This window comes from Rousettus aegyptiacus, unplaced genomic scaffold, assembly GCF_014176215.1.
Source record: "Rousettus aegyptiacus isolate mRouAeg1 unplaced genomic scaffold, mRouAeg1.p scaffold_m13_p_5, whole genome shotgun sequence".
In the NCBI taxonomy this organism is placed as follows: domain Eukaryota; kingdom Metazoa; phylum Chordata; class Mammalia; order Chiroptera; family Pteropodidae; genus Rousettus; species Rousettus aegyptiacus.
The window spans coordinates 59131763-59156261 of NW_023416308.1; positions in this window are offsets into that span (position 1 = coordinate 59131763).

Below are 24499 nucleotides of genomic sequence, written 5' to 3' on the forward strand. Positions count from 1 at the left end.
AGAACCTCCACAAGTAACAGATATGGATTTGATGAGTAAGTTCCTCAACATCTATAATCCTTGACTGAGATAACTCTGAGGCTTGTTTCTACACTGTCTTCCAGAATTCTGCAGTGGAATTAAGCTCTAATTGCCCACAGTAGTAGTTGGCTTGATACTGTACCCCTTTGGAGGGTTTCTTTCCTATTACACTTTCCCACTTCTCTACCAATGATTCCTACAATTATCTTCCAAATTAGATACTTTCATTCAAGTCCGTGTTTGAGGTGTGGTTCTGAGGGGAACCTAAACCAAACTATTGTCTCTGAGGCCTACCTCATCATTCCTGTTTATAGAATTGAGATCGGCAGTAAGTGATTCCATAATAACCTTTAGAACAATCTCTAAATCCTCTACTAAAAAATTTTTCCTTTAATAAGCATATATTCTTCCCAACTTCGTAAGTTTCAATGTTGAAGTCTTTTAAAATATGCCCAGCCTAAAGTTATCGTTTCTTGTTGACTTCTTCCTCTTATTCTATAAATATGCTTATGTTTGTCCCCTTTAAAAAAACATAAACCTTAACTCTGTGGCCGCCTATAGTTTTGGTTGAAGTCACTGAGACTTCTCTGGAAAAATAAATTAATAAAAAAAGTTAGCATTCTGCCAAATGTAATGGGCACCTTTAAAATCTTACCTTATAAGGAGGTGAACACAATGTAAATATGTATATGATTGATTGTAAAAATGTACAGCTGAAACTTACCTGATTTCATTAACCAATGTCACCATAAAAATATTAATTAAAAAAACATTTTATCTTATATAAAAGTTTTAATCTAATTTTTTTCATTTTTCTTTATAGTTTAGGATTTTTGATATGCTTTCTTACCCCAGTATTAGAAAAGTATTCTCCTCTATTTCCTCAGAGCTTTAAAATTTGTTTTTTACATTTAGATCCTATTCTAGTTGAAATTTATTTTTACAGTACAAAAACATTTATATATATGATAAAGTTAATGATTCACTTCTGAAACACTTCCACACCATCTTCTTTGAATTTTCTCTCATCTGACTCTCCTTCTTCATTTCTAATCACTCATTCTTGCCAGCTTACTCTGGGAATTCCCCCAAGGCTTGATCCTTGGCCCATTCTTCACATCTCATTCTCCTCTTCGTCTATCTATTCCCAGTTTTAAATTTACTCTTTCCTTTTGTATTTATACACTTTCTGTTGCACAGGTACTTTAAAATCAACAAATTCAAGAGACTTATTTTTTCCCATCCCACCTATGAAACTTCCTATTTCTCTAGTATTTTATTCCAGTCTGATTAATTGACTAATTAATTACTATTTACCTGTTTATACATGGCAAAAGTCCAAGAGCAGTCTTAGATTCTCTATTCATTCTTGCTTCAAGTCAGACTTCTATAATTAATCAACAAGTTCTATTTATTTTAATTTTCAAAAATTTATGACATCACCCCCTTTGACCCCATCTATAACTCCACCAATCTGGTCAAAGCATTCGTAATATTTTGCCTAGATAATTTAGATACTTTTTATTTTCAGTACTGTACAATTCAAACCCATTCTCTTGACTGCCTCCAGAGCGGTGCAGTAGTGGTAGAAATGGCTACTGCTTCCCAATATTTCAAGTTCTTCTTTCCTGCTGCACATAAAACAAACAAACAAAAACAAAACAAAACAAAACAAAAAACCTTTTGACCTTACAGACCTCACAGACCTCTTATAGGACCATGTGACTTCTTAGCATAATGGTTTACGTAGGGAAGTTATTATTTCCAGATGAAGGTGATAAATTTCCAGATGAAGGCGTGAGTTTTCAGTCTTTAATACCCTGTGTTATCAACCCAGACGATAGTAAAGTCCTGTGAGCCATGGTTTTTCAGTGAATATTTAGGTGTGACTCCCTAGTTCTTCCAGCCAAAGCCACAAAAATTGAGGAGTTAATTTGTTACCTAAACTTAACATCCTACAATGATTGGCAGAACATCTTAAACAAAATTTTGATCATGTCACTCTCCTACATAAAATTCTCCAATAGTTTCCTAATTATATTTGAGTTTGGTCTAAGCATTTTACATAGCAAAAGAGGGACTTTCAAATGTGGTCCCTCTCTATGCTCAGAATTTTAATTTTACATATTAATGTACTGAATGCTTATTTTATATCCCATACAATTTATGCCTTTATACCTTTGTCCATGCTATTATATCTACCTTGAGTTCTCATTTTTCTGTTACTTAATTGAATAACTTTTGTTCAAACTTTAAGATTTCATTCAGACGTCAGCATCTCCAAGGTTTTTTTTTTTTTTTCAAACTTTCAAGCTGACTGCAAACTTCTCCAAGGAATATTTGATATTTATCTTTTTTATCCTCAGCTTCTAGCACACTGTCAAGCACACTTCACAGGTACTCAATAGATTTTTCTAGAACTCATCTCACGAAATTATTCCAAGACAAATAATTACAAATGGTTTAGTCATTTAATCAAATTTATTTTCTCCACAAGGACAAAATACATCATTCATGCAAAAATGAATTGATCATTTAAATATGTATATAGTTAATAACATAAATCCCTTTCTTTAATTATCCATTCATTCAATACACATTAGAAAGAAAAGGTAATCTTTAATGAACATTACTAAAAATTGAGAAAAATTCATCTCTTGGTCCAAACAACCAGAGCTATTTCTTGTAGCAACTTATTTATTTATTCCCCATTTCTATCTTTGCCCTGTTACATTTATTTTTTCCCAAACAGCAGCTATAGTTATTCTTTTAAAAAGTTTGGTCATGCTTCCCCTCAGTGAAAAATCTGTCCAATGGTTTTGCATTTTATTAGAAGCAAAATCCAACATCCTTATTATATTGTATCATACTACACAACTTTAACCTGCTACTCCGATCTCATCTCTTTCTCTCTCTCCCTTGCTCACTCTGATCCAGTAACATCTCCCCCTTGAAATCTTTCAAACATTATGTTATGGACTGAACTGTGTTCCCTCCCAAATTCGTATGTTGAAGGCTTAACTAACTAAGGCTAAAAGCTGTTATAAAAGCAGGGCCCAAACCAGTAAGACTGATTTCCTTATAAGAAAGAGATGCACCGGGGATGTACTCATGGAGGAAAGGCCACATGAAAATACAGAGACAGAAGGCAGCCATCTGTGAGCCAAAGAAGAAACCAAATCTGCTGACACCTTGATCTTAGACTTCTACCTTTCAGAACTATAAAAAAATATATTTCTGTTGTTTAAGCCATGAGGTCTGTGGTATATTTTTATGGGAGCCCTAACAAATATGCACAACGGGGATACTGATGCCTTTATACTTGCTTTTTCCTCTGACTAGAACAATCTTATCCAAGATATCTACATGGCTTTTTATGTTGTCATTGGTCTCTGTGCTCAAGTATGAACTTATCACATGGATGTTCCCTGAAAAACATCTATAAAATTGTACCACTACCACTCTTCATCTCTTTTAGCTTGTTTTATTATTTTATAGCTCTTACTACCAATTTATGCATATATAGATATATATCTATATATACACACACATAATTATTTATTGTTGGTCTTTTTTCCAGTAAAACATAAGGCCATTTTACACTAGAATAGGATGTTTCTCTGTGATAAGGACTGTGTCTTTGTTTACTACTATATTTTTAGGCCTTACAGCAATATCCTGCACATAGTAGAAACTAAACTAAATAAATATATGTTAAAAGAGAGGGTGTTCAATTAATTAATTAATAGGATCTCTTTTGTCAAAGACATTTTAACCTAATGTAGGGGATGAGTACATAAGTACAATGAAAACTTATTTCAAAATATACAAATGTAAGCAAATTATTATGCTGATAAAAACATTAAACCAGTACATTAAACCAGCTACCAATCCTATGAATATAAAATGAGAATATTTTCCTCTCACTTAGTTCTTTTCTTTCTTGTAATCTGACAGCTCTTTTTCTCTCACTTTGACAATTTCCCCACTGTATTGCTGATATGCTTTTGGATTACTCTATGATAAATTTACTCTGTAAGCTGAACCTACTATGTGCATAATAATTGGAATGGGTAAAAACATTTTCTTTTTCAACGTTTTCTAGCATGCTCAGTTACAATTTTTAGCCTCTAAATATACGATACATTGAATCATAGCAGTTTAGACCTAAGGAGAACTTAGATACCTTCTTCATCATGTGTCTGGAAACAGTCACATCAATGGGAAAAAATGTTAACACTAGAGAATTCTCTCTATATATTAATCACAACAATTAGGACTTTATATACAAATATTTCAGTTATTAATCCTCATGACAAAAATGTAGATTAGTATATAGAGCCTTCCATAAATATTTATGTTTTTCCCTTTGGGTTACCCAAACAACATACACAGAAACAAGACATTTAATGTAATGAGTTTTATGTTAGGTGTATCCTTCTTCACTGCCATAGAGATAGGTTTCACAGTGGTTCAGAATCAAGGTAACTGTCTAGCGAGTCTGGCTGTTATAACAGAATAACATAGATTGAGTGGCTTATAAACAGCAAACATTTATTTCTCACAGTTCTGTAGGGTAGGAAGTCCCAGATCAGGACATTGGCAGATTCAAGTGTCTGGTGAGAGCTCTTCCTTTTCCTGGCTCACAGAGGCTGATTTCCTGGTGTATGCTCCCATGGCAAACAGCAGAGAAAGAGAACTAGCTCCCATGTCTCTTCTTATAAGACCACTAATCCTATTCATGAGGGCTCTACCTCCATGATCTAATTGACTCTTAAAAGCCCACCATCACAATTGGAGTTAAGACTTCAATGTACGAATACTGGAGAGACCTACAGTCTATAATAGCAAGTCTCAAATTTAATGCCAAAATTAAGTACCTGCATTCCCCTACTGAATTGATATTTTTCTTCTGTTGTCGCCAGAGTTCCTAGACATTATACATCCACTCTCTACATATCCAACTATCTCAAGACATCAGTGATATAATAAGGACTAGAGCAGACACTGAATTTGCCTGTGGTACAGCACAGCCTACCTCTCCCTCCCACTCCTTTCCTGAGCAATGTGTGCAGTTTCTCTTGCTATTAACTTTTGTTTATCCTTCAACCTTCTTATTGGATATTTTTGGCTTAATATAGACTCATCCTATTTTGCTACACATGTTTTTCTAAACATTATATATTATTCATTCCCCTATGTTTCAATTCTGGGAATAAACTGAGACTCTGAGGAGTTAAATAGATATCCCAAATCACCCAGTTCGTCACATGGAAAATCTTTCACTCTATGTCAGACTTCACACTATTCTACTCTGCCCCAGACTAGAAATGAAATTTAAATTATAGCTCAAGTTCCTTGGATGCCAAATCAGTGAAAAGAGATTCATAAATCATAGACAAATGATTCACAATGAACTAAACAAAGAATTATGCTCACCCAGCCTAGCTAGCCTGTGTTAATTTCACAAGGTTCTAAGCATTAGTGGTCATGAGTAATAGGGCAAATAAATTTCTTTTCTGATTTCATGAAAAGACTATGTTTTAAGATGTTGATATGTCACTTTATAAATCTGACTCTGGCAATCTATCAAAAGACTGTATATATTGAAATACAAGAGATATTTTTCATAAAAAAGCAAGATAATGGAAAATTTGGCATTGTTATTTTACCCATGTGTTTTTTATGAATCATTTTCCAAGAATGCTGGGTTTTCTTATTAAAGAAAATTATGAATAAGACTTTTTTTTATAGATTTACTTATAATTACCCCTACTATCTAATTCATCAAGAAGCTATATTGTTATTTCAAGGTAACATTAAAATATCATTTCAACTGTTCTGCCATCACTCTAAATTGAGTTTCCATTACATTACATGCAAGTTATCAGGCTTAGAGTTATTGTAGAAGTCAAATGTATATAATTATAACTAATACTGATACACACTTATCCAAATTGTTACTTAATTTATAAAGTCTTGACATTATAGCTGTATAATGCATATTAAAAGATCAAGTATAATCACACCAGGGACTGTAAATAGTTTCTCAAAATGAAAAAGTACATATCCAAATGATTTGGAATGACTAATGTATATCATTATAGTTAGTTCCAAAGTGAGTTCTTCACCATCTCCCCATTTTGGTTTGAAAACTGGTAACAATCTCAAAGTTTATCAACTAAAGAATAAATAAATTGTGGTATATTTGTATAACAAAATACTATTTAGTGGTAAAAACAAACTCCATTGATGATATAGATGAATATCACAAACATAATAATGAGTGAAAGATGCAAGTCACAAAGTAATTCTGCAAGATTCCAACTCTCTAGAGGTTTGGATTATAGTTATCTTGATGGAGGAGGAAGGACTAGGAGATGGCATGAAGATACCTTCTGGAGTGTTGATAATGTTCTTGTTTTTGTTATGGGTACTAATTTCCCAGGTGTGTCCTCTTTGACAAATTGTATTCTTATTATCTGTGTATATTTAGGTGTTTTAAGTTTCCGTTGAAAGACTGCTGACAAAGGTCATAGTCTGACCTAAACTTAACAAAGTATCTGTCTGATCATGTTAGTTTTTGAATGTAGAATGTCTAATAATAATTATCCAAATCAGAATACATTTGAGAGTGAATGAGCATGCTATCAATTTTACAACAGGACCAGACTAGGCAAACCAGGACATATGGTTGGTTACCTTGTTAATATCTCGAATGCTTCTTTATTTTTTTTAGTTTTGTCATAGTTATTTATGAACACAATTTGTCAATTTTTTTTTACTCCTTTTAAGCTTTTTGAGGACCGAAGTGAGATTATAACTTCTCTAAATGCCCCCAAAATAGCTAGAAGATTAAAATTGATAGTATCAATATAGAAACTTAAAACAATGTTTGTTCCATTAAGATCAAAGCCTTTGACACCGAAGAATGTTCAAAATAAAGTCCTCAAAAAATATTGATTGCAATAATTAAGGATGTTGACAATAATGAAATGAGTAGGATTAAGACAGAAGACGATAAAGCAGAAGAACACCATAAAAACCACAGAGGAAAAGGCCCATAGCAGAAGGCAAAGAGTGATCCTATTGTAAAAATATAAAACCACTTCCAAAGGAAAAAATAAAACCATGTCTTTGCATATGATTTTTAAAGAATAAATGAGCCTGTGAAAACTTAAACATTTTTAGAAGGCCATTAGTTCTCAAGGATATGTAGGTGTGAGAATCTTTTTGCTCAGGAACTGTGTTATTCTAACAGCTTAGCCACCAATCAAAGTTAAAGTAGCAGGTTATGCAGAGTCACAGGAGAGAATAATTTTGTGCCAATTTCTCAGTTATTAATTTTTCAGGCATTTTTATACCAAGTGAGAAGTGATAATTGAAAGAAAAATTAAAAAGAATACTTTTTAATGGTCTGCTAGGCTAAATCTATAAAATTAAAGGCAAGATATAATTAAAATGTATACAGTTTTCTATTATCTGGCTGATGTACATTGCTAGGATTAAAGGGGGATAAGGGAGTAGGAAGTTATCAAGAGCATTTTAATTTACCATGGCACACAAGCCACTAACACATTACAGGGAGCATAAGGACATAATCTAGCTGGGTAAACCTCTAAATTCTCATTCTTCCTCATCATTGCATTGTGGCCTCCAGTGCTGCTCCTAACAGAGATTCTCAATCAAGACAAGCTTCTGGAGAATGTTTTGTTCACCACATTCTCTCCTGCTTCAAAGTCTCAGCCTTCTCAACCTCAGCACTGAGACCAATCAAGCACAACCTTTAAAAACACCAATGGTTCAAATGATCTCTTAAACAGTTGATGACATATCTTCTGCAATGCTCTAAATTATTGTTACGCTTAACTCTTTTTCACATGACCTTTAGAGGCATCACTTCACATTGATTTTCACCATTTCATGATGTAATTGGAATGAGAGTAAGTCCAGCAGGAGCAAAAGTTCGTCAACAATAGCAGCTTTTCAGATATCTATTTATGGCTCACCTGTGCAAAGGCCAGATTTGAATCTGCTTATGAAGAATCAGGACAATTCCTTCCCTTTTTTCCACTTCACCAAATAAATACAAACCCCCCTCAGGGGAAACCTCCAACAGGCCTTATCTAGTCTCACAAACTCTTATCTCTGTTAATCCTAGGCTCAGTTACAGCAGAATATTTTACTTTGGAGACATCACTTATCATTCCTTCCAGCATAAAAATCATGTAGAAAGTGAGCACCTGAGCTGTGCCCCAAGGCAATATTAAACATTCTTTCCTACTAAAAGATTTTCTGTCAGCTAGTATGTTTGGCACCCTTGGGAAAGGCAGAGATTCATTTACAAAGAATTATGCTGCACAGTCATAAATTTAATCCACCAAATCAATAGCATTTAGATTTTTTAAAAAGATAACCAAGGTGCTATCAATAAGCGAAAAAAAAATCTCTATTCTTTACGGTCCGATCATTTCCAGAAATTTAATTATTTGGCCATTGAAAAACCACAGTGTTGTAATCCCAACTGGATATGTTAAAACATTAGAATGTAAAGCCTCAGAAAGCATCAATCAGAAAACTTCCAAGAACGATTCATCACCACTTTCAGGATATGATGTTAAAGATAGTTTATCTTTATACACCAGACATGAAGAAAGCAGATAAGCAGCTCTAAACTAGCTGCCATGATGATCAGATAATACGGTACATTCACTCCTCTCTGTCATGAATCACAGAGTTTTATACTATCCACTTAATATCCTCCTGCGTTTTACAGCCTAATGTAGTAATGTCAAACATTTTAATTCACCAAAGGACAAATGAATCATAAATGTTACAACCAGATACAGATTTCACTGTTTACAGATGTGCTGAGGTGGCAGAGACATGACACCTTCATTTAAAACTAGAATAGGATTTCTGACTGATACAATTTTTGACAGAGAACTCATGTCTTTCTGTGCTTCGAATGAAAAATTGTTTCTGTCACAGGTAGTTGGGAATGGCCACTTGCTGAGGCATTTCTTTAAAGGCTATTTCTTCATCCCCAAAGATTTCTTTGCCAGTTGGGTTCTCCATCTTAGTACCATTGATTCAGACATGTTATGGTACATTTGGGTACACTGACAAAGAATGAGAAAAAAAATTGTTTTTCAGCTGTCAGTAAAGAAAGTTCTTTCAGTTTCTCTGGTCTCCAGTTCTATACTGAGATTTGCAGTTTCTGCAGCTGCATTTAAAGTTTGGATGGAGAAGAAAAATTGTCCCATTAGAAGAGATTAGGCAGGAGCACACATTACAAATTAAGCTAAGGAAATTTCCCTGTAACTATCTTTAAGTGAAGAGTGGTAGCGGTCTGCTAGATTCACAATTTATGTCCTGTATTTGGAGTCAGATAACTGTGTTTCCTCCTCAGTAAAACGGGGATAATACTATCATCTATTTCAAAATGTATTATGAGCATTAAATAAGAAAATGTTTAAAAGTGCTCACCTAAAAAAAAGAATCCAGCACACTTTGTCACACAAGAAATCGCTTCTATCAATAAAGGCATTAACCAGCTCAGCTCTCAAGTATCCAATTTCTTATTTCTACATCTATTGTTTGTTTCTCAAAATGTTGTATTAAGAGAACAAGGGCTAGTAGCAAACACACAGCATGAAGACTCTGTCCCTGAACTTCCATTTCTACTGCAGATGGAAACTGAAAACTATGATTTAAATGCAATTAAGAAAACTTTATTTACTTACTAAAAGTCCAAAGAGTATGTCAAATGCATGTGAAGAAATTATTTTATAGATGAAGTGAGCTCTAATCACATTCAATTTGAGAGTAGAGATAGAAGTGGAACTTTAGGCTGGAGCCCATGACTCCAAATCCGCATTAACCTAAACTAAGTGAACCCTTTTAGCCTATGTGCTATGATAAACAGTTTATGAAGAAAAGAAAAAGGAAAAGATAGCATCCTATGTTTCTAATACTATAAAAATTTTAATTAGAGTTTAAAAGATAAGAAGAGAGGAGTTTATATGAAACTTGAAAGTACAGTTGGAAATGAATGATTCTTTAGAAGTAACAAAGTGACAAGATACCACCAATTATTCACGTTGTCATTAACATTCACTGTTTTATACAGGTAAGCTAAATACCTCTAGGCTCCAGACTCTGTGCTAAGCTAGTGGAAAAAATATAAGAGATACCACTCTTGTGCCCAAGGAGCCCATATTCTTTTGTAGGACAGAAATATTTAAACAGTTGTCATAAAGGATAAAGTTGGAAGGTAGAGGTACAGTGCTGGGAAAATACAAGGTGGAAGATTATCACTCTGTATGGAAGAATCAGGAAAAACTTCCTAAAAAGAAGGCAGTTTTGAAAGGTGAATGAGGGTTCACTCGAAAATATGAGTGGGCAAGAGAGAGAGAGATGGATAATTAGGCTACAAACAGGTGCAAAAGAACAGTTGCCAAGTAGAATGGTTTGTTATTTGGTGTACTTATATAGTGCTTAATATGAAAGAAAAGAAGAGGCATTGGTAAAAGCAGAAAGAGGTGACATTGGAAAGAAAAGAAGGGCTTAGATCACAGCAAACCACAGCTGAGGACATAAACAAGTTCAAGCCTAGGGAAAGAAGAATGGCAATAGCTAGAAGAGGCTAAGTTATCCAGCAGTATCTCTCTCATTATGTGACTCAGCTTTACTGAAGAGAAAAATCTCCGATCATGCAGCATAGAATAATACACAATTATCTGTCCGATTGTTAGACAAAAAAGAGAGGGTGTGTACTGATGAAAACATCTCAAGGATCAATGAGTTTGAGAACAAAGATTAATAGATTAAGTATTATCCAGGTTTTTGTCAAATGCAGATTGGGTTTCAAAGAAATAGATTAGGAACATGGAACCCAGGAAAGAGAGTGGGAAAGGCCCACTAAAAATCTAAAACATAATCAAAGAATATTAAATGTTCCCTCTCTCCTATATTCTCACACTATCTCAAAAAATATACCAGTATAATAACAACGGGTTACAGCTAAAGTTGCTGCAAGTCACAGACACTCTCTTAAAAAAAAGTATTTTTTTAGTGATCACTTTACTTTTTACTGTGATAAAATTGGTGTACATGATTCGATATACATTTGAGGAGTACAACATTATAATTCAATATTTGTATGTACTACACACTGTTCACTGTAATTCTAGTTACGGTCTATCACCATACAAATGATCGCCTCCACTTATTTCATCCTCCCCTACTGCCCTTCCCCTCTGGTAACCACCGATCTCTGTATTTATTTGTTTTTGTTTTGTTATGTTTGATTTTGTTTTAGATTCCACATATAAATGATATCATTAGTAGTTGCTTTTGTCCATCTGACTTTTTCACTTAGCATTATCCCCTCAAAGTCCGTACGTATTGTCACAAAGGGCAAGATTTCCTCCTTTTCATGGTAAGTCATAATTTCATTATGTATATATAGCACATCTTCTCTATCCATTCATCCATTGATGGACATGTCACTTGTTTTCATATCTTGTCTTCTGTGTATAAAACACTGCAAGGAATATAGGGGTTCGTGTATCATTTCAAATTAGTGGTTTTATATTCTTCTGATAAATACCTAGAATGACAATAGTGGGTCATATAGTAATATTATTCTTAATTTTTTGAGGAATCTCCATACTGTTTTCCATAGTGGCTGCACCAGTTCACATTCCCACCGTGATGTATGAAGGTTCCCTTTTATCCATATTCTTGCCAATACTTATTTCTTGTCATTTTGAAAACAGCCAATCTGACTGGTGTGAAGTGACATCTCATTGTGGTTTTGATCCCTCATATCATATTTGAACATATTTTCATGTGTTTGTTGGCCATCTATATGTCTTATTTGGGAAAATGTCTATTCAAGTTCTCTGCCTATGTTTTCATCAGGTTGTTTGTTTTCATGTTGTTGAGTTGTATAAGTTCTCTAAATATTTTGAATATTAACCCTTTATCAGATATATGATTTGCAAATATCTGCTCCCATTTGACGGGTTGCCTTTTAATTTTGTTGGTTTCTTTCACTTTGCAGACGCTTTTAAGTTTGTATAGTCCTACTTATTTATTTTTATTTTCTTTGTCTATGGAGTCATGTCCAAAAAAAAAAAAATCACTAAGACTGATATCATTCAGCTTAGCACATATGTTTTTTCCTAGGAATTTCATGGTTTCAACATCAACAAAACAATCAACAGGATACATCACATTAACCAAAATGAAGTATGAAAATGATATGATCATCTCATTAGATGCTGAAAAGCATTAGACAAAATCCACCATCCATTTATGATAAAAATTCTGGTTTAAGTCTTACATCCATTTTGAGTTTGTGTGTGTGTGTGTGTGTGTGTGTGTGTGTGTGTGTTGGTATAAGATAGCAGTTTGGTTTCATTCTTTACCAAATTGCCATCCAGTTTTCCAATGCCATTTATTGAAGAAACTGTTCTTTTCCCACTGTATCTTCTTTGTTCTTCTGACATAAATTGTCTATATATATGTGGGTTTATTTATGGGCTCTCTATTCTGTTCCACTGATCTATGTGTCTGTTTTTATGCCACTACCAGACTGTTTTGATTACTATAGCTTTGTAGTATAGTTTAAAATCAGGGAGTGTGATACCTCCAATTTTGTTCTTCCTTCTCAAGATTGTTTTTGACTATTTGGGTTTTTTGTAGTTCCATATAAATTTTAGAATTGTTTTAGTTCTGTGAAAAAAAATTTGAAATTTTGACAAGGATTGCATTGAATGTGTAGGCTACTTTAGTAGTATGAACATTTTATCAATATTAATTCTTCCAATTCATAAATATGAAATGTCTTTCCATTTTTTGTATGTCTTTAATTCCTTTCAACAATGTCAAAGTTTCCAGTGTTCAGTTCTATGACTTCCTTTGATAAATTTGTTCCTAGGTATTTTATTCTTATTGTTGCCACTGTAAATAAAACTATTTTCTAATACTCTCTTCCTGATAGTTCATTATCTATGCAGAGAAATGCCACAGTTTCTGTATACTGATTTTGTATTTGAAACATTACTTCATTTATTCATTTATTAGTTTTAAGCACTCTTTGGCAAAGTCTTTGGTGTTTTCTATATATGGTATCATATCATCTGCAAACAGTGGCAGTTTTACTTCTTTTTCCAATTTCAGTGACTTTATTTTTTATTTTTATTTTTTGCTTAATATCTATGGCTAGAACTTTCAATACTATGTTGAAGAAGAGTGGTGAGAGTGAGTAGTATCCTTGTCTTGTTTTGGATCTTAGAGAAAAAGGTTTCAGTTTATCACCTTTAAGTATGAAGTTAGCTCTGGGTTTGGCATACATGGCCTTTATTACATTGAGATATGTTCCTTTTGTACCCACTTTTTTAGAATTTTTATCATAAATGGATGGTGGATTTTGTCTAATGCTTTTCAGCATCTAATGAGATGATCATATCATTTTCATACTTCATTTTGTTAATGTGATGTATCCTGTTGATTGTTTTGTTGATGTTGAATCATTCTTGCATCCCTAATATAAATCCCACTTGATTATGGTGTATGATCCTTTTAATGCATTTCCCTGAATTTGATTGCTAATATTTTGTTGAAGATTTCTCCATCTATGATTGTCAGGAATATTAGCCTGTAATTTTCTGTTTTTGTGGTATCTGTGCCTGGTTGGTTTTGGTATCAGGGTAATGCTTGTCTTATAAAATGAGTTGGGCAGATTTCTCTCTTCAGCTTTTTGAAAAAAGTTTAAAAAGTATTAATATTAAATCTTTGAATGTTTGCAGAATCCACTAGTGAAGCCATCTGGTCCTGCATTCTATTTGCTGTGAATTTTGTTTGTTTGTTTACTTGTTTTTAAATTACCTTACTATTAGATTGCATGTTTCTGGGAATTTATCCATTTCTTTTAGGTTGTCCTATTTCTTGGTGTCTCATTGTTTGTAAGAGTCTCATGATCTTTTGTATTTCTGTAGTATGGATCATAACTTCTTTCATTCTTATTTTATTTATTTGAGCCCTCTCTCTTACTTGGTGAGTCTAGATAAAGGTCTAATTTGTTTATCTTTTCAAAAAACCAGCTCTTGGTTTCATTAATTTTTTCTATTTTTTATCTTAGTTTTATTTATTTCTACACTGATTTTTATTATTTCCTTCCTGCTATTAACTTTGGGTTTTGTTTGGTCTTCTTTTCCCAGTTTCTTTAGGTAAAATGTTAGATTTTTTATTTGAGATTTTCCCAGGTATACAAGACTGTTTCAATATTTTAAAAAGTCAACATAATCCTTCTCAATAGACTAAAGAAATCATATAAACATTTCAATCAATGCAGAAAAAATTACATCCATTTATGACAAATACTTTCAACAAATTAGAAATAGGGACTTCCCCAACTTGATAAATAACCTTCACAAAAATCCTACAGCTAATATACTTAGTGGTGAGAAACTAGATGCTCTTTCTTCAAGATCAGGAGCAAGGCAAGAGTATACTGCTTGACTGCTCCTATTCAACATTGTACTGGAAGTTGTAGGTAATACAATAAGACAAGAAAATAAATTTGAAAACATAGAATGGAAAAGAAGAAAGAAAACAGTTTTTGCTTTCAAATAACAATTGTTTATGTAGAAAATCTTCCAAGAATTGAAAATATGAAATTATATCAAGATTCTTGGAAGGACACAAGTTGATACACAAAAGTTCAGTGCTTTCCAATGAAAATTAGAATTTGAAATTTAAAAACCAATTTGAAATTACAATAGCACTGAGAAAGTAAAAAACAGTATAAATTAGAAAAATATTTATAGGATCTAATGCTTAAAACTATAAAACTCTGATAAAAATTAAATAATATCTAAATAGAGAAATAATCCATGTTTATAGATTAAAAAGCTGAAATTGTTAGAATATCAGTTCTTCTCACTTGTTATATAGATACAATACAGCCTCAAACAAAATTTCAGCAATCTATTTTGTAGATATCAGCAAAGTAATTTTAAAGTGTATATGGGAAGTCAAGAATAGGCAATTCAATACTAAAGAATAACAATGAAATTGAATGACTCATGTTACACGATTTTAAGACTTACTATAAAGCTATGTAATGACGATAATGGGGATGATGAAAGAACAGACACATAGTTCATAAAGAGAACCCAGAAATAAACCTACATGAATATATGTAACTGCTGAAAGAGTGTACAGGCAATTCAGTGGGGTGAGGATAGTCTTTTTAAGAAATGATGTTGAAACAACTGGAGTCTACATGTATGGTAGACAAAATAATCTCTCCTTCAAAGATGTTCATGTCCTCATCCCCAGAGCCTACGAATCTGTTACCTTACAAAATAAGAGGGACGTTGCAGATGTAATTGTTAACAATCTTAACATGGGGAGATTACCCTGGACTATCCAGGTGAAGCTAAGTAGTTACAAGGGCCTATAAATTTGCATTTTTTAGACACTAAGTTTGTGATAAATTGTCACGGCAGCAATAAGGAAAAATAACTATGCAAAATACTTGATCTCAACACAAACTTCACACTTTTCACAAATATTAAGTCAAAATGAATCAGACAAATAGAAAATGGAAAATGATAAAGTTTATAAAAGGAAAAACTAGGTGACATTTAGTTTGATGATTAATTTTGCACTACCATACCAAAAGCAAAATCCATCAAAGAAAATAATAAAATAAACATTGACATTTTAAAAACTTCTGCTTTGAGAAATACACTGCTAAGAGAATAAGAAGATCTTCAAATGGGGTGATTATTCTGGATTATCTGGGTAGTATCAATATAAAAACAAGGATTCTTATAAAATAAGGGAATGAGTGTCACAGTTGGAGAGAGTTGGAGTAAGATGCAACGCTGCTCGCTTTGAAGGTGGAGGGTAGGGCCAAGGAATACAGGTATCCTCTAGAAGCTAGAAAAGGGAAGGAATTAGATTTCTCATTAAAGCCTTTGGAAGGAATATGGCCTTGCCAATACCATTTCTGTAGGACTTTTGATCTCTAGAACAATAAGAGAATAAAATTTGATTATTTGTGTCATTCATTTTGTGGTGATATTACAACAGGAAATTAAAGTGACAGACTGAGAGAAAATTTTTAAAACTCATGTCTGATAAAGGATCTATATCCATAATATACAAAGAACTCTAAAAACTCTACAATAAGAAAAAAAAAACCTCAATTATAATAATGGGCTAAACATCTGAATGGATAACTCACCAAAGACAAACATATGAATTTTTAATGTATATGAAAAAAAGTTGAACACATTACTTATCAGGCAACTGAAAATTAAAACAACAATACATTGCTACTATACGTCCTAGTAAAATGACTAAAATAAAAGAAAACCTGACAGTAACAATTACTGGCCAGGATGCAGAATAACAGGAACTCTCATTCATTACAGGTTGGAATGGTATAGTCGTTTTGGAAGACAGTTTATCAATTTTTTACAAAGCTAAATATACTCTTACCATACAATTGTAATTCGTTTACTAGGTAATTACCCAACTGATTGGAAAACATGTCTCCAAACAAAAATCCGCATATAGATGTTTATAACAGCTTTATTCATAATAGCTAAAAACTGAAAACAACCAAGATGTCCTTTGATAACTGAATGGTATAAACAAACCAGGGTTCATCCATACAACAAAATTTTATTCAATAATAAAAAGAAATGAGTTATTGAGCTAAAAAGGTACAAAGAAATCCTAAATGTATACTGCTGAATGAAGCAAGCTAGTCTAAAAAGTCTGCATACAAATTCTAATTACATGACAATCAGGAACAAATGAAAAACAATAGAGCTGATAAACAAATCATTAATTGTCAAGGGCTTGAACAGAGGTGGTTGAATAGGTAAAGCATGGGTGATTTTTTAGGGCAGTGAAACAATTCTGTATGATACCTGATGGTAGATAAATAATACTATTAATATGTCAAAAACCCATAGATCTTTACAGTACAAAAAGTGACTGTTCATGTTTGAAAATTTTTAAAAATACATTTAGGACATCAGGTTATCTCAAGATGAAATGCAGAATGTGATAAAACAACATAACATAAAGAACATATACCACAAGTATATGAAGCAAACTCACAAAAGGAGGTGTGGGAAAGAGGCTGATCTAAGATCTTTTGAAATTAGTGAAGTCTGTAAGACTAAAGAGAAAAGGAGCAGTACTTAAGTACTGTAATCTAGATAATACAATTTTCCCCCCATGGGTCAGGGTTAAAAATTCCAAGATAGCTAAAAATTTGTGTAGAATTGATGTAATTAAGCGATTAGATGGCAGATGGTGGGAGCCATGTTTTTCACTGTTGGAAGAGGAGATTACAAGCAAGAAAGTACAGGAGCTCAAATGATCCATACAGCACAGGATTGGAGTCGGAGGCATCACTCCGAACTAAGAGTCAGTTTAATGTAGATACAGATGGTGAGTATACATACATATAATTCCATGCTCTGTCAGCTAACAAATTCAGGAGCAATGACAACCTAGTAGCAACTGGCACACCGAGAACCTAGATCACTGTCTCTAATACTATTCTCTAATAAAAAGAATCAGGACTTCCTGGAGAATTGGCTGATTCTAGGGCAGAGGCAGACATAAACGAGATGATCTCAGCATGTCTTTTAGTGACTAAAAGAAGTGCTCAGAAACCAAAATGACACGGTAAGTGAAAGAGACAAAGGAGTTACCTGAAAGTGCTCCTACTGTCCAAAGCTGGAACAATTTGAGAAACAAAATAAATAAATGGTATGTGATTCTAGCGCAAAGTAGAAAATAAATATCTTATAACCCATTCTAAACGTGAGTAAAACATCAAATAAAATTGGAATCAAAAAAATAAACTATCCGAGTATCACTCCTTAAAACAGTGTTTTCAAAAACAAGGAAATACTGAGAAATTGTCATCGTCTAGGTGAGCCTAATAAGACATGACAACTAACTATAATGTGGCATCCTGGATATGAATGTGTCTAAATAAGTGCAGCAGAATAATGAGTTAAAACCCCTATTGAGTTCTGGACAAAACAGTAAAATCTTTAAACAAAGACATCATCATTATTTGCAAATATATATATACACACAAAAAGAAATTTAAACAAAATCATTAAAATTACTTTATAAACCACTGAAGTATCTGGATACAAAAAAAAAAAAACTAATTCGTGTTGTAGCAATGATCAGAAAACATATGTGGAAAAACTTTCAGTCACATAAAGATACATAGCAAAATCCTAGTAGGATTAAGAAATTGATCATATGAATAAAAAAAAAGAGAAGAGATTTTTACATAAATTAAATGTGCCAAGGTGTCCACTGGAAATTCTACCTATAATATCCTCAAAATAATTGAGTAAGATTGGCATCATTGTCTGCCCTTTACAGATGTGAAAGACAAGGCCCTAAGTAACTAACTTATGCAAGATCACAGTATCTGAAAGTGTTTAAACAAGGATTCCAGTTTTGGACTGAGAAATGTCAAGATATATGTTGTTTCACTCCATTGTACCATAAAGTTCAAGTTTCTCCATAGTCTTTTTATGTTTAACTAGTCAAATGAATAATAAATCAATTGATTTTTATTGGTGGAAAATAAGGGTATTGGTGCTTTTATGAACCCCTTCTCAATTTTTGTGGATGTATTCTGCAGTTAATATTTTCTTTTTTTTCTAATAAAATGTATATACTCATTACCTTATTGTCCTGTTACTCTCTCCTCTGGTAGGCATCTAAGAAGATTGCTAAGATATATATTTTTTTTCTTTTTAACATGCAGCAAAATGTATTTTTAAACGATGTTTAAACAACTTAAGTTTTGCACATATGTTTTGAAACAATTCTCTATATGCATTCCAAAATGGCTGTCACCTCCATTCCCCAAAATAACACTCTTGAAAGAAAGTAGCATTCACACAGCACTCATAACTATCTTTATTGTGGGGGTTTTAAAACACTCTTCTACATGCATTACTAAATGTATATTACATTCATGACCTCAATTTAGAGCATAAATTACTCTTAAAAACATCTTTACTACATGTGTTTTTAAACACAACATTATTGTTTGTCCTCACATTGAATTATTTTTAGATCTCTTTAAGAACATCTTTCTTTTGATTTCTTGCATAAACACAAAGTTTAGAAATTTTCAGTTACCAACTTTGTCCTAAACAGTTCTATGTTTCTTTTTTTTTTTACATTTAATGTTGTTGTGTAGTCAGAGGATGAACTGTTTTTGATTCCTTTGTGTTTAAAGAAGATTTATGCTTATAAGGCTCTTTATCAGTTTGAATATTTTACCAGATTACCCCTGATGTTTGGGTTTTCATTAGCTTTGCTTTCATTTTATTTTATTATTTTAAATTATCAGTTACTTATTATTTACTAAACTTCAGTTTATTATTTATTATTTTTAAAATTTAGCGTTTAGATTTAGAAAATTTATTAAGTGTTTTGCATACTAACAGCAATACAAGAAAAGTAAAAGCAAAGTAGAAAAGGAGGAAAATTAGAAAAATAAAAGACCAAGGGATTTAAAACCAAAATAAATAAAAGTTTAGGTTCTAGCTCTGCTACAAATCAAATCATCTCTAAAATTTACTTGCAATGTCTATAAAATTAAAATTATGGGTATAATTTCAAACCAAATGTTGCCTAGTTTTTACATTTTCTTCTATATGCTTTATAATTTATGTTGATTAAATAGCAAAACAGATATGATTGCATCTAGCACATTACCAGGTCTGAATGACCAACCATTGGTAAAAAGGAGAAAAGACATTTTAAGCATGAGCTACTATTAGCAAAGAATTTTATAAACCGGGAAATTTAGTATCATTAAAAGATTCCTGAAAAATCTGTGAGAAAAATTATATTAACATATTTTCAAAAAGTCTAAACTTTATTCTGCTGTTTAAGACCATGTTCTCTGTGATTTTATTTGGTATGTGACCATATTTTATCCTATTTCAATTATTATACAAGCAATTTTTAAAAGAATACCTGCCTTTTTATGAAGGAATATAGTTACTTTCTTTCTTCTAAAATATAAATCCGAGTGTCCTTCAAGCCTCAAATGTACTGTACTGATTCAGGTTTCATTGTCATTCTTACTCGTCTGTACCTATAGGAGGCAAAGCTGTTTTGATTCAAAACAACAGGAGAACAAATACACCAACTCTACTATCTGGTACTGTCATTTTACAATGCTGCAGTCTGAATGCATTTTCATTTAATAGTGCCAACTAAATTGATCTCTATTTTTATAATTCACAAAAAATTATACTAACAGGGCTCGAAGCCATAAAGAATTATAGTTCATAATGACCAATTTTAACATGTTTTATAATCCATCAAAATGGGAGTAATACCTTAGGGTACAATTTATTTTTTCTTATCATAAAATTCTACCATAGTTAGAACAGTCATATAAATAAAAAAAATGAACCCCTTACAGAAGTAATGAAAGGAAACCCATTCAATCTTCCTTCTGATGTTTCATTCTGGCTTTTTGATAGCTGAAGACACCAAAGTGCAATCAAACGCCTTTAGCACAGCAATGAAAAATGTAAGCATTAAGCAACCTTGTCCACATGAAATAATTGACAGTGGTATAAAGAGATTCAATTCAGAGGTTTATAAAATATTGGAATCTGATCTAAATTAATTTGAAATTACGACGACTGAGAAGCATATGCTAGTTGGCAAACTAAGGAAATAAATGCATTCATATGTTTCCTGTTTGTATTTATATTAACTATATTCATTCCTTTTTTCAAAAAATAAAAACATAAGCCACGGTATGATTTGTAAAGATTTTCTTAGAAATCTGGTATTCTGTAGAAATGTATAAATAGTCCTGATCTCTGAGCATGAACAACTTCATACATAAAAAACAGGAGGCCAAAAGAGAAATGAAAAACAAAGACATAGAATGCTGATTAACTGAATCACTGGATTCAAATCACCTTTTCGGGGATGTCCCTTAATTACAATTCAACACAAAGGCTTATTTGTGCAAAAGGGAAGAAAAGTGATTTAAATGTAAGCATGTTTATGAAAAAAAAGAGGCATGGCTTTTTTTTCTTAATAGTAATTTTTTTAATTTACTGATACAACTCAGAATGAGGATTTTTAAAACCATGCAAATAATATATTCAACAAGTAAAAGCATGCAAATAAAAGTCACTCTTTTAAGCTTAGGACTTAATGTGATGAAAACAATATAAATTTGCAGCATGGAATTTTTAGGCACAATGAGTATACATAAATATTTTTATACAGATAGAATTATGTGCTGTGGATTAAGATAACTAATTCCTCTGTCTGCCTAAAATTATACTCACTCTAAAAGCAGAAAAAAAAAAAATCTTAACCAATTGATAAGATACTATAAGTGATTTCTGCTCACTTCAACAAGATAGAAGAAAAATACATAAATACTGAATGTGATGCTTGAAAATCTGTCTTCTTTAAACAATATGTAAAAAAACAAAAATCATACTTTGTTAGCAACAGAAAATAAAACACCTGGTTATTTTCATTATTCACTGTTGAGAAAATAGTAGGTGGCTGGTAGAAAACTCCAATGAGTTATTTTTCTAGCAACACATCCATCTATAGTGAAGCTTTTGCATTGCTTATATTTATTTTTTTATTGAAATTATATATCAATGACAAATATGTTTGAGGAGTACTTAAGCTTTCATTATAGCAAAGTTTCTCAAGATGTTTGTTGTTTGAAATCTTTTGTTTTATCATTTGTATAATTTGTTAATGTCAGTAGCATCTTGATTAATTTTATTTTATGGCTCAAGGGTATGACAGATGCTTTTTGATTTTGTTTCCTTTTAGTTCATTTTGGAATTTATCTAACAAAATAGAATATTGTAAATACTTGTGTAGCATTAATTCCATCAAAAATTTCTAAATAGCTTTTCATGTCAGGTCTGTAAGTCATCAACAAAATATGAGGAAAAGTGAGCTAATTTACTATTAGAAATTTCTTAGAGTTAGAGATTTTATATGTATGGGGGGAAAAAACGAATTTTCCTCTACTTTTAAGGTTCTTCTGGCTAGTCTAATAACCAAATAGACATGGGACAGATTAGCAAGAGTAAATAACCAAACGTAATATCTACATATGCATGGGAGAGGATCAGAGACAGAAAGGGAAATTGAGGTATTTAAGACATTCTGAGCTAGGGATGAGGTAACGCTGTTAGGGTTTCAGAAAGTCATTGCAGGAAGAATGTATGTTCTGTAATTAGTAGTTTGTCCTGCCACAGCAGGGGTCCTCAATCCCTGGGCGGTGAACCAGTAACATAGTTTGAAATCAAGAAGCTTGATGCCTCCAACTTTGTTCCTCTGTCTCAGGATTGCTTTGAATTTTTAGGGTCTTTTGTGGTTTCATATAAATTTTAGAATTTTTTTTTCTACTTTTACAAAAATACCATTGGACTTTCGGTAGGGATTACATTGACTCTATAGAAGACTTTAGATACTACGGACATTTTAACAATATTAATTCTTCCAAACCACGAATACGAGGTACCTATTTATTTCTGTCTTCTTAAATTTCTTTAAGCAATATCATATAGTATTCAGTGTAGAGATCTTTCACCTTCTTAGTTAAAATTATTCCTAAGTATTTCATTATATTTAATATTATCATAAATGGAGTCGTTTACTTTTTCAAATAATTTGTTTTAGTGCATAGAAAAGTTACTGATTTTTTTTAATGTGGATTTTGTATTCTGCAACTTCAATGAATTTGTTGTTTAGCTGTAACAGTTTTCTGGTGGGCCCATAAGATTATAGGACCCATAAGATTATGGGACCACCATCATATATGTGGTCTGTCATTCGCCGAAATATCATTATGCTGTGCATGACTGCCAATGTTTAGAAAACATAGGTGAGAATATTCATAGCAGAGAAATATTATGAGCATTTTATATGTTGAAAATCCTTTTACAAAAACAAGCTCTCTTGTTAGTTCCTCAAATTTACGACTTCTTCTCTGTCCTCCACCTAATGGAAATAAATATCATTACAAGAACAACTATGTGGATCTGTAAGTCACTTTGGAGTTTACAAGGGACTATTTCATTTTATCGTCATGACAATCTAGTGGTATCATTGGTGCTAAGGACAGAATGGCAGATAAGATTTAACTTGTTATCAAGGAACTTATTCTATAAGGGTAAACAATGTAAAGAAAATTATAGATTTCCATTTTACAGGTAAATAAAATCTCAGGAGGATTAACTACATTGCTCAATAATAGGAACAGTAGATGACATAGTCAGAATTTAAAGATACTTTTACTCTAAATCCATTCTCTTTTCATTATTATAAGCTAGCTATATTTTTAGCAACAGCAAAATAAATCCCTCAAAGTAATTATAAATTAACAGCAATGAAATAATGATTTATGAAATGCTAGTGGTTTCCATACAACTAAGACCAAATCGAAAAAAGAACATCTCTTTTCACAGCTTATAAAGTCTTAGAGATGTTCATGTAAAATAAAAATGTAAAAACCTGAGTTTTCCATCTGTGAAGCTGAAAACACATGAAATTGGCTCTTCAAAATACATATTTTTTTCAATGATAATATTTATGCACTATAACTTCCTTTGTCCTTTAAGTGCTATGTCTGAACAATGACCAAAATTTTTAAAGGTTAAAGTTAAAAATAATTATACCACTAAAGAAAACAAGTGAAAACCACTGCTTTAATTTTTAAAAATATCTCTTTGTTTAATTCTAAGTGTGAGAAAAGTGTTATTTGTTACAAAGGTCATTCAGGATTACAGGCTAAAATTCAAAGGTCTTTTTTCCAAGTCTAAGACTTTAATTATGTCTTTCTGAAGGCATCGGATAAGGTCTTTGCAACAACAGTAAGCCCAAGACATCACAGTTGAAAATACAAACTTGCATTTACTGACACATAATGTAGTTGCTTTATTAGTACTCTTTAAGAAAGATCACTTGGTATTTCTAGAAGGTTTTGAGTTTTATGGTCCTCTGAATGTGAATGCACTAAGTTGAAGCTACATTGGGATAGAGAAGCAAAGATACAGGGAGTAGGGGAAAAAAAATGAAATTATTCTTTGGGCATCCAAAAATTCCAATTTGGGTCTATAATCTCCCCCTAACTAGTTCTGTGGCTTTGAACAGGTTACTTAAATTTACTAACCTCTTTTTTTCTCATTTTTAAATTACAAACAATACCTTATTTACAAGTGAATTTTTTCTACAAAGATGTAAAGAGCTAACATATACAAATGCATTTTAATTCATATAAAACTTTATATATGCACTGAAAATGCTATTATAATAATACCAAAGGTTTAACTTATAGGACTTTCTGTAAATTTTAAATAATTTAATTGTGCGAAAATACTTT